Source organism: Stylophora pistillata, chromosome 6 (assembly GCF_964205215.1).
Source record: "Stylophora pistillata chromosome 6, jaStyPist1.2, whole genome shotgun sequence".
NCBI lineage: Eukaryota > Metazoa > Cnidaria > Anthozoa > Scleractinia > Pocilloporidae > Stylophora > Stylophora pistillata.
In genome coordinates this window covers 20,436,275-20,447,242 of record NC_142524.1, presented here as the reverse complement: position 1 = coordinate 20,447,242, position 10,968 = coordinate 20,436,275, and positions in this window count along the sequence as shown.

The following is a 10,968-nucleotide window of genomic DNA, read 5'->3' as shown; positions in this document are numbered from 1 at the left end:
AGCAACCTCCCGCGTGCATCCATAACTCAATAGTGTACGCTGTGGTGTTTACCATTTGTTAAGTGTTTTCCACCCATTATGACAAAATTCTTTATATTCTCATTTAATGGGTCTCCCTTAGCTTGAAAAATTCCATTTCTTTGTCACATAACAATAACTGCATGCAAGAGAAAATAATGGGACGTTATTTTCTCTCCAGTGGGTTATGAGATATCATGATTTATACACCCGCGACGTTATACCCCCTACTCAGTTCAGCGTAGAATGATTACGTGCCAGGTTGCATATCACGAGTAGCTACTGTACTTTCAGCCTAAAAACATCAAGCGATGAGTTTACCACTAAATTTGGCCAACTAATGAAACCTTGGCTATAAGTTGCAGCTCAAAGAGTAGTTTGAGGGAAAATGTTTTTTTGTTTTGGTTGTTTTTTTTTTTTTTTTAATGAAGAGGGAATGTTCAAGATGGCATAAAATACGTTGTTTTGAGAAAACACTAAACAGATTTATTTGAAATACGGTATCCCGCAGGAGAATTAAATGTGGTCTACACTATATTGCAAAAGAATAACAGTTTGTAACAAATGCCGCTTAAGAAATCATTTTTCAGCACTGTTTCTTTGCAATCAGCTCAACGTTCCAACTAACATCATCACACGACTGTATGTTACATATGATTTATCATTTTCGTTCTAAAACAAAATAACGAGAGACGATGTGTTTTTTTCCTTTCTTTTTATTATTGAGCGAAGCCAAGAATTTACTGTTCGCTAATTACAGTACTGAGATTTCCCCAACCATTTATGGTAAGAATGTTTTCATCGCCAGAGATCTTCTCCTTCAAAAGAACTTCAGTGTCTACTGCGCTTGCCCAGTAAATACAAAGCTGTAGTGCGAGGTTTTTGTTTGTAAAGAATGCCTTGAGAACATCATTGAAGGTGCACCAGCTTATAATCAACAGCATGCAAGGAAAACGCATTGAAAGAAAATAAATAGTAATAAAATGACGAAGGAAACTTATAGGTATTTGATTTGTGAGGAGAGCTGCTTTATCAACTGCATCACTCCCAGAGTTCCCCGCGGCACGCCAAGACCAAAACATATTAGTAGGGAGGGGGGAGGGAGGAGGCTAAAAATAGAAACAAGGTGCGTAGAAGTGACTCGTGCGAGGTTAGAAGTGGAAAAAAAATCCACAGTTTATCATCCGATCTATTTCGTGATACATATAATTAGGGTGAACATAAAATAGATTCCAGTTTAAATCCAAAAACAAACTCCTGCCATACCCCTCTTCTCACAGGCTATTGATAGTCTATCCCGACTTTTCCTGGAAGTCAATTGCGGAAGTTTTACATCTGAAGGCGTTGTCGTTTTCTCTTTACTGCTTTTCGACATGAGCCTCTCATCTAAAACGGCGAAAACCTCAGGGATTCAGCTACCCTCAGGTTATGATGATAAGTTTGTTTCGAAGGTTGAAGAAGAGTGTGTAATTTGTCATCAACCGCTCAAGGAACCTCTGTTGACAAGATGCCACCACAGATTTTGCAAAGAGTGCCTGGAGGAACATTTTAGAAGGTATATGATCTATTGTAGACCATGAGCGCGACACCATGAACTGGATTCTTACCTTGTTTATTGCTTAGCAGGAGGATATGATCAATTACGCTTTTCATGATAAAATTGAATACGAAATTACTACATTACTTATTTACAATTTTGAATTTACAATAAAATGCAAAGATGTTTACTATATGAAACACTAAAAAGAAATTATGAATTAAACGCTCCCCTAAAATCGTGAGTTTTAAGCATTGTCTTAAAGATGTTGAAATTTTTCTGTGACTTTCATGATTGCGGGAGACTTTTCCAAATCTTGATGGATGCATTGGAAAAGGCTCGACCGCCAAGCGTTTTTTTTTTCCATCGTCGTGAATGGTCTTCCAACTGGATAATGGTGCTTGAGCAGTGGTTGTATCTCGAAGTCTTCCTGATGGCGGCTATGCCTTTTAAATAATTGGGGGGTGTCCATGAATAAACTTGAAACAGAGCGTAGCAATCTCGAAATCGATTCTAAACCTTATCGGCAGCCAGTGAAGACATATAAATGACGATGTGACGTGTTTATGTCTTGGCAATGAGCACGCCAATGGGACTGCCGCGTTTTTTACCCGTTGGAGCTTGCTAAGGTCCGATTTCGTAACGGTAACACCGTACAATACACTATTGCAAGTATCAATCTATTCTCTACATTGCTATTGCCTGAACAATCTACTTCCTATCTTCAAAGCTAAGGAATCTTTTAACGCGCCCAATATTATGCTGATGGTAAAGTCCCGATTGACAAGTCTTGTTGATGGCGGTGTTCATGCTCAGATGGTTGTCGAACCACGTCCCTAGTTTCTGAAAATTGGATATTCCAGTCACTTTTACGTGATCAATCCTGAGCTCTGATATGTTTATCTTGTCCAACTACGCGCGGGTTCCGATACAATTAGTTCCGTTTTGTCATCATTTAGCTTACGTTTTTCAGCCGTCATCCAAGTCGTGATGTCTAGAATGCAATCTTGTACTGAATACCGCTTCCATTGAATGAGTTGCCAGTAACCGGACCCTCTATTATGCGCAAAGGGTTCTGGGATCGCCCCTGGCAAACATTGCGAGTTGCTACAAAGAAATATATGGCGGAAACTTGTTTTGACGTACAAAAAAACGATTCTGGAGAGAATTCGGCGTATTTTTACAGCCGTTTTATCAGGAAAGGATGAGGGCAATGTTGATTCGGGGGAAGCGTAGGTTTTTGATCGAATTATTATGAAATATGCGATAAAATGTACCAATAAAGTTCTCTCCATACGTAAGGTTTATTGTGAAATCGACACCGCGTAATGGTCTCGAAATATCCCAAAGTAAGGTATAAATAAGAGGAGATTACTCAATAAAGAAATTTTAGTTTTAAATAAGTGTGAACAGCCCGATTTTAACATTAGCTAACGTCTTTTATATACGAGTTATGGCTTCCAAAAATTTACCTCCTCAAGAGAGAGAAGTCGTTGTCAGTGGAGATGGAAATTGTTTTTACCGAGCTATCGCTCTCTGGGGGGACGAAGTAAGTAATGAGAAACATGAAGAAATCTACGCGTTAAGTTCTGGTTTGATAGAGAGAAATCCAAAAGTGTTTGAGCCGCTACTCTTCGCTTCCAATTCCGTGGAGGATCATGTCAAGAAAAGAAAGATCACAGGACCTTAGGCTGAAACTGTGGACACTTCAGCTGTACATCGCTCGTCAAGCGACCCATTTGCACGTTCTCGTCGTCGCAGAAAAAATGGTACAGTTTTGAACCGATTTTGAACACTGATTTGTTTTCGTCAATCAAATCTAAGAAGTGCAGGTGTCCAATCACTTTAATGTATCACGATGATTTTGCTTAAACAAACCATTTTAATCTCCTTCTGCAACTGTGGGACAGTACAAGAACAAAAACTGGCATGAGATGAGACACCTTTTGGTTACTGGTAAAAAATTAAATATATTAATACCAGACAAAAATCTGTAGAAAATTATCCTCTTACTGATGTATCATGGTATGTTACATGGCAAAACTGCATGGCAGTTTCAGGTTTAAAAACTTGTGATTTTGTAACATGTACAAGTAACGGGATATTTGTTGTTACAATTCTTGGAAACTGTTGTAGCAACAGTTTAAAAGTTTTATTGTATGCAAAAAGTTCCTTCTTTCTTTATGGAAACCTTACATAGTTACAATTTTCACATAAAACAGTTATCCCAAAGTCAAGAAGATCAACAAAATCACTAAATAAAACTTTTTCTATTTTTGGAGTGCACCTTTATGCTTCTTCTACATAAATTAGTATAAGTAGCACAAACAAAAATAATTCTATCCAACATTTGGTTTAAACAAAAAGGGAACAACTCCTAAAAGATTTCTAAATTGTTTTAATTTCAAAGTGTTTCTCTCAACATGAGTGTGTAGCGATGCCACGCAACGGGTGTGCGTCGTCTTTTTGGCTGCGAGACATGGTCCTCGACTGTAGGCTGGTGAAACAAGGTGGACTTTCTTAAGTGTTAAGAGATCCCAAATCACAAAACCCTTGTCAGCCATGACTGCATCCCCCTCCTCAAGCAAATTCAGCAGTCCACTTTGCCTAACAATTTCTTTATCACTAATGGGTCCTGTCCATAATGGTGGAATAAAAGATACTACACCAGTTGGTGTTATTTCTACCAGTAATTTAGCAGTATTCCAGTGTTTATAATTACTCCATGTGATCTTTTGGCTTGAAGGAACTGTTAGTTTTTTTTTATAAAGAGTTCAAGACAGTCATTAATTACTCTTACACTCTTAATTTTTTAAACTTTTTGTAAGACAATTTTGTAATTCTGATCTTGAAGGCCAAGGAACTAGAAAGGCCAGCTCTTGAGAAAGAAGTACTATACATATATTGTAAATTCTGGACACTTGAGATGAATTAATGCCACAAGTGTCAGCTATGAATTTGACATCGAAACCTTTCTTGTTCTAACAAACCTTCGTACTCATGATAACCTTGAATTGAACACGATTAATAGCTCTGACCCACGACAATACATCTTTCTCATTCTTGGACGAGTGGAATCTTAATATCCCAACGTGAGGAAGAATCTTTTGCCTTTCTGGGTACCTTCGATCGTTGTCACAACCCCACACAGCACAGTGATCGCCACGAGGCATATTTCCTATTATATTTGCGTTTACGCGCCTACAAATAAACCAGAAGTAGACTGTACACACTTATTTACAACTGAGAGATCTTTATTGGGTAATTTCCTCTGCTTTGGACTATTTCGAGATCATTACTAGATGTCGATTTCAGAATAAACCTTACGCAAGGAGAGAACTTTATTGGTACGTTTTATCACATATTTCATGGTTATTTCACCAAAAGCTTACACTTCCCCCGTATCAATATCGTTCTCATCCTTTTCCTATAAAGCGGCTGCAAAAAGGCGCTGAATTCCCTCCAAAATCGTTGTTTTGTACGTCAAAACAGGTTTCCGCCATATATTTCTTTATCGTAAATTGCAATGTTTACCCCGGGGCGATCCCAGAACCCTTTGCGCATAATAGAGGATCCGGTTACTGGGCTAAATGAGATCTATCGCTTGATAGATGCGCGCCAAGATGGCAGCCACGTTTTCGATAGCTCGATAGTTTATCTTATATTGTTTTGGGTTGTTCGTGTTTTTTCATCTATCTAAATTTCACCTGACTCCAAGTGTTTCCTCGACCTTGGTAATGTCGGGAAACGTGTAAATTCTTGCTGGGCAATGCAAATCTGACGTGTATAGCATTATAAAAAGTTTTGACCTCGGGGTATAGAGATACTTCCATTGATTAATCAAAAGATTCTAACTTGTTTTTACAGGCTAAACGTCAAGCAGTGGAATCTGACCTCCAATCTGCTGTAAGAATCCATCTTGACTTAACTGTTGTTAAGTTAAACGAGGCAAAAGAAAATTTAGGTAATACGCAGTTGAAATTGGATCAGACAGAATCTAAATTTACTGACAAAGCACTGAAGTTGGAGGAGACTCAATATAAATTGCATGAAACGTACAGCAACTGAATTAAGTAACACAAAAATTCAATTGGTTGACACAACGAAGACAACAGATGATTTAAAGAAGGAACTCGAGACACTATGTTTGAAGATTGAAGAGAAAATGATAATGATGAAAAGTGAATTTAGTGATTTTTTTCTGTTTCTTTGAAAGATTGACGGGTTCGGTAAACTTCTGAGAGAAGCCAAGGCCGGTGAGAAGACATCGGTGGAGAGTGCTCCATTCTACACAGAGAAGTATGGATATAAGCTGAATGTGAGAATACGTCCTTATGGCTCTCAAGCAAGCAAAGGGGAAGTACCTATCCGTGTACATTTGTGTAATGAGAGGCCAATATATATATCTTATTGACCAAGCGCGAGGGCCGTACTAGGAGAATATCTACATCCTAACCAAGGTAGTTACGTTATTATAGTTATCATCTCAACTTTACTTACAGTGTGCTGCACTATCAGGCTAATTAACGCAGGTCATCTTTATTCCAATTCGTTAAACCCTTGTCATGGGTTGGTTCTTGGACGTCAAACCTTTCTCTATTCCTGGCATGAACTGCTAAGTTAATATTTCAGGAAATTTTTTAGATAATTTTTTGGTTCCCAGTTTTCTGCTTTTCATCTGCGGCTTTTTGCAATTACGTTAGTCTTAAGTTACCGGTAGATATACTTGTATTATTGGAAGTAGGGCCATTATTGATAACAGTTTTCACTGAGTATACTGATAGGGTGGAGGAGGTGGCGCGCGTTTTCTGGACCAATCAGAGCATACTAAAGTAAATGCAATCCCAGTTACTTTCTGCACTCGATTACAAATTGCTTTTGTGTCAACAGACAAAAACCCTATTGAGGATTGTAAAGAGCACACACTGTTTTGATAGTTTTTATTTAAGGTAGTTGATGATTATGCACTGATCTAGCGCTTCAGATAAAATCACGTTCTTTATACTTAATCCGGATCTTTTTGGTAAGATTTGGCAGCATATCAAGCGAGTTTAGTCAGGCATGGCTGGTATTTTTAGTGAAATGTAGTCGGATCCGAACACCTACGGCGAGACCAAACGAGAAAATTAAAACAGACGAGTATGCCTTTTGTGCTCTCGTTCTTTGATTTATATACGTTACAGCTTAAATGCCATGCATTTCGCACGTGTTGCGATCCTATTTGGAATCCAGTCCCTGTACCGTCTCTGTTTAAACAGCGGTCAAAGGTAACCGCGCAAGTTGTACGACTTTACCCGGGTGTCCCAAGCTCACTTCTCGAGGAAAATCGAAATATTATTTCATGAAAGCGCCACGCGTTGTGAGACGTAGTGTTGAGTTACGCGAAGAACCGTTACTCGTAAGATTAATAAAACGTACTCACTTAATTATAAAACTTAGAATTCTAAAGCAAAAATAAAGTAGACCATCTGCAGATCTTATACATTTTACAAGGCTGTCAAGTTTAATGGTAAACTTCATCATTCAACCAGGACCTGGACTGATGAAAATAAACGACATGAAGCTTAACAAACTCAATATCTACTTAATAAAGAAAAGATATCATAACCTCCAAATAACCTCCAAAATAAATGCCTTCCAATCAGCTGCACCTCATCTTTGGAATGCATTACCTTCGACAGTTCGTAACATAAAGACATCGGACACTTTCAAGACTGCTATCAAAAGTAATTTTTTTAATCTAGCTTTCGAATAGATTTTTATTTTTACTCATGTTTTTTATTCACTTAGTTTAGCTAGGCTATTGTTCTCTCTGAGTGCATAGACTCGTAAGTTCCAATAGGTTCTTATATCTTAGTTACTTTTGCCAAATTTATATCTTACGATATTGTGAAGTGCGACTAAATGTATTCATATAGAGGTCTGCGCTATATGAATTATTATTATTATTATTATTATTATTATTATTATTATTATTATATCAACGAAATGTTTATAATTTCAACTTGGTCTCCTTCGCCGTCGTTCCGTATGGGATGTCACGTCACGCTGACTCCCTCACGTCCCGATGTGCGAATAAGCGTTGTGTGACCTCCTTAAAATGCGGGGGAGACTTTTTCTAACTCTTGAATAAAGGCGATAAGTTCCTAGAAAAAGTGTAGTGCTGCGTCGGTGGGGGTAGTACAAGATTATTTGGTCTTATTAACCGAGTTGATGAAGAAAATTGTCTCTTAGTTAGAACGTATAAATCGTTCGCTCTGACAAAGGATTCACTCTCGAAATTTGTTGTGTATGGGAGTTCGCGTTATTGGAAGGAAGCGTGTAAACAAGGCTGTAGAACTCAACGATTTAATCCAATATGTCGAACGAGCAGAGCACATGGCAAAGATTCCCCAAACTGAGCATGCGCACACTTACATGAATATATATGAGATTATGAGATATAACAACACTTCTGCATAGGAAAGTCTTTACAAGGCCAGTACACCGAGCTCAGCTCGTCGATTCAACAACCTGTGTTATCGATACCTCTGAACTTCCGACACATCGCTCCGGCGATACATCGCTCAATGATCATGATACATCGCAGGTGGGCGGAACGTCATCACGATATATCGCTTCGGTGAAATATCGCTCCAGCAATTTATCTTTGAGTCAGAGATGAGTCAAAGCGATATATCGTTCCAGTGATATATCGTTCCAGTGATATATCGTTCGAGCTATATTTGGCCTCACCGAGTTTTCGTACGGTAAAGAAATGGTTTTCGTGACTATATCTCGTTCAAGAGAAATAACTATATGACATTTCAGTTTGCTCCCCGAATTTTTTAACCCTTTGCATACTAAGTGAACACATATGTCCAGATAATACCGTTACTACTTTTGATACTTGTTTCTTGTTGAACTCAAGACACAACATTATGTGTGTAAATTGTGCCGGCTAGTTGATGTGACACCTATTGCAACCTAAAACGCCCGCAATGATTCCTGATTTTCATTGCAGTGAACCGTTCGTATGGCAACAAATCCCAAAGTCCAGCATTTTGCTCCAAGAGCAACACGAAAAACATGTCAGTCTTTTAAGATAAAAACTTGCTAAACAAATCAAAAGTTTGCGTTCAAATCACACCTCAGGGCCAGATCTTGGACTTTGGCAAGAAAATTCCTTCTCACTTTATGTGACAGCCCATTTGATGAAAGCCAGTGATGCGAACACAACCGTTACCTTGTTCATGCCCGAAAAGAATGCTGGGTAATTCCGCCATAACTCGAAAAGGCAACTCCTATCATTTCCATTTCAAATAATTATTATAAAGTGTCGGGCCATCCAGTCCTACCAGCAGAATATCGCATCGATTGAAATTTTTACCGGTCAAAACTTGGCCCATAGCTTTGTTAGGTCCTGAAAGCCATCCACAGATGGGCCCGAGAGATAACTTCACTTGTAAACTCGCCAAGTTGGCAGTAAAGCATCGTTGGCTGTCCAGTCCAAATGAAACCATCCCTCACCTCTGTTTTCCTTCAGAGGCTTGCCTCTACCCACATTCCAGCTTAATGATTCCGTCGTGAGGGCTTCTGTAGAGGGAAAATGGCTCGAAAAACACTTCTAAACGGTCAGAAAAGCGAGAAACCGAATCGATTTGAATGCATCCAAACACGAACTGGTGATCTAGGTCATGTGACCCCAAGGTCTGAGCCCATGGTGTCTCAGAACCGCAAATATTGTAACTGATGCTCCACATAAAGGCCAACAAAGTGAGGTTAAGTTTGTATCGCCAAATTACAACTGTAAATATATGGTCTTTTTCGCATTCAAAGGGTTAAAAATGTTATAGATAAATTGTAAACTATTTCAGTGCCTCAGCAAAACTTACACTAAAAGCAGCCAGTTTAATATTGGGGCTTGATTTAAAATTTGTTGCAGTAAACTAGGCAGTCCACAAGGGAAATATTTAGATTTAATAATTATAAAAACCAAGTTATTTTGTAAACAATTGAGTTTCTTAAAGTATCGTTCACAGCGCCTTATGGTCAAATGATAGGTAAATCAAGAACAAGTTTAATTTGCATGTGAATGAAAGCGTATTATCCTATGAAAGGATGAGCACCAGGACTCATTTTGAAAATGAGGCCAAGGGTAATTCGAAAATGAGCTATTAGCACACGTTCCGACAAAACATTTTCGTATTGAACGTCGGGATTTCTACTTTCCAATCGAGTATTTTTCGCACATTTCCTATTCGTTTGTTGAAGGACACTAGGGTGTATTTTGATCAAGGATGGAGCGAAAAGGAAGAAAACTTAGCTCATATTAACCTACAGCCCGACGACAGACGACTTCTTAAATTATGTTGATAATGTAGCTCCATGTGCTCACGCATCGGGGCCTAAACTCTATGAGATGATTATATTTACAAACTCTCCACGAGAAGACGATATTATTAAGCTTTGAATGGGAATTTACGCTCTGCTCTGGAACTCCGTAAATTGAAGAGCAAATAAACACTATCCTACAGATTGTGTTCTTTGGGCTACTTTTGCTCTCTGGTAGCGATTTCAAGTCGTTTTGTCGCGTTTTAGGCCCTGTTTACAAGCAGGTAGGGTAACCCTAGTGCTAGGGTTACCCTGGCAGGAGGGTTACCCTAACGCTCCCACATTTCTTCTTTTTTTCATCGACGTGTTTACAAGGCAGCTAGGGTTACCCTAGCACTAGGGTAACCCTAGCTGAGCACTAGGGTTACCCTAGCGCTAGGGTAACCCTAGCTGAGCACTAGGGTTACCCTAGCGCTAGGGTAACCCTAGCTGCCTTGTAGACGCTCTGCTGGGGATAACTCGCCTACCCGGGACAACTTTTTACTTGTTTCCAGACCCTTTGAAAATTGATAACAATGCGTGCGGTTACCAAGCATAGGTAAGTTGTCCCGGGTGGTAGGGTAACCCTACCTGTGAAATTTTGCTTGTAAACCCGGGTTTTCTTTGACCCGCCTGCTAGGATAACTCTAGCACAAGGGTTACCCTCCTTGCTTGTAAACAGGGCCTTAGCTGAAACTCCATCCCACTACTGCCTGCACTATGAAGAAGGAAAGGGAGGAACGCTTCGTCAGACAAACGGACTGATGTCACAGATCCTCTCTCGAAAATTGCTCGATTCTCAGCATAGACCACGACTCCTTGCTTCGAAACTCAGACTAACGAAATCTATATAGACAATCATGTAGTAGAATCTTATCTATTTACTCAATAATTTATAACTCGATTGCTTTTGAAAAAATCTGCACTTGTAACCTAAAACATGAACCATATCATAATGACTTCCGTATTTAGGCACGATCGAGAGCTCCATTTTAGATAAGTAACACAACACTTTAAATTCAGACAACTCAAGGAGTGACAACTTGTGTGAGCCTGTCACA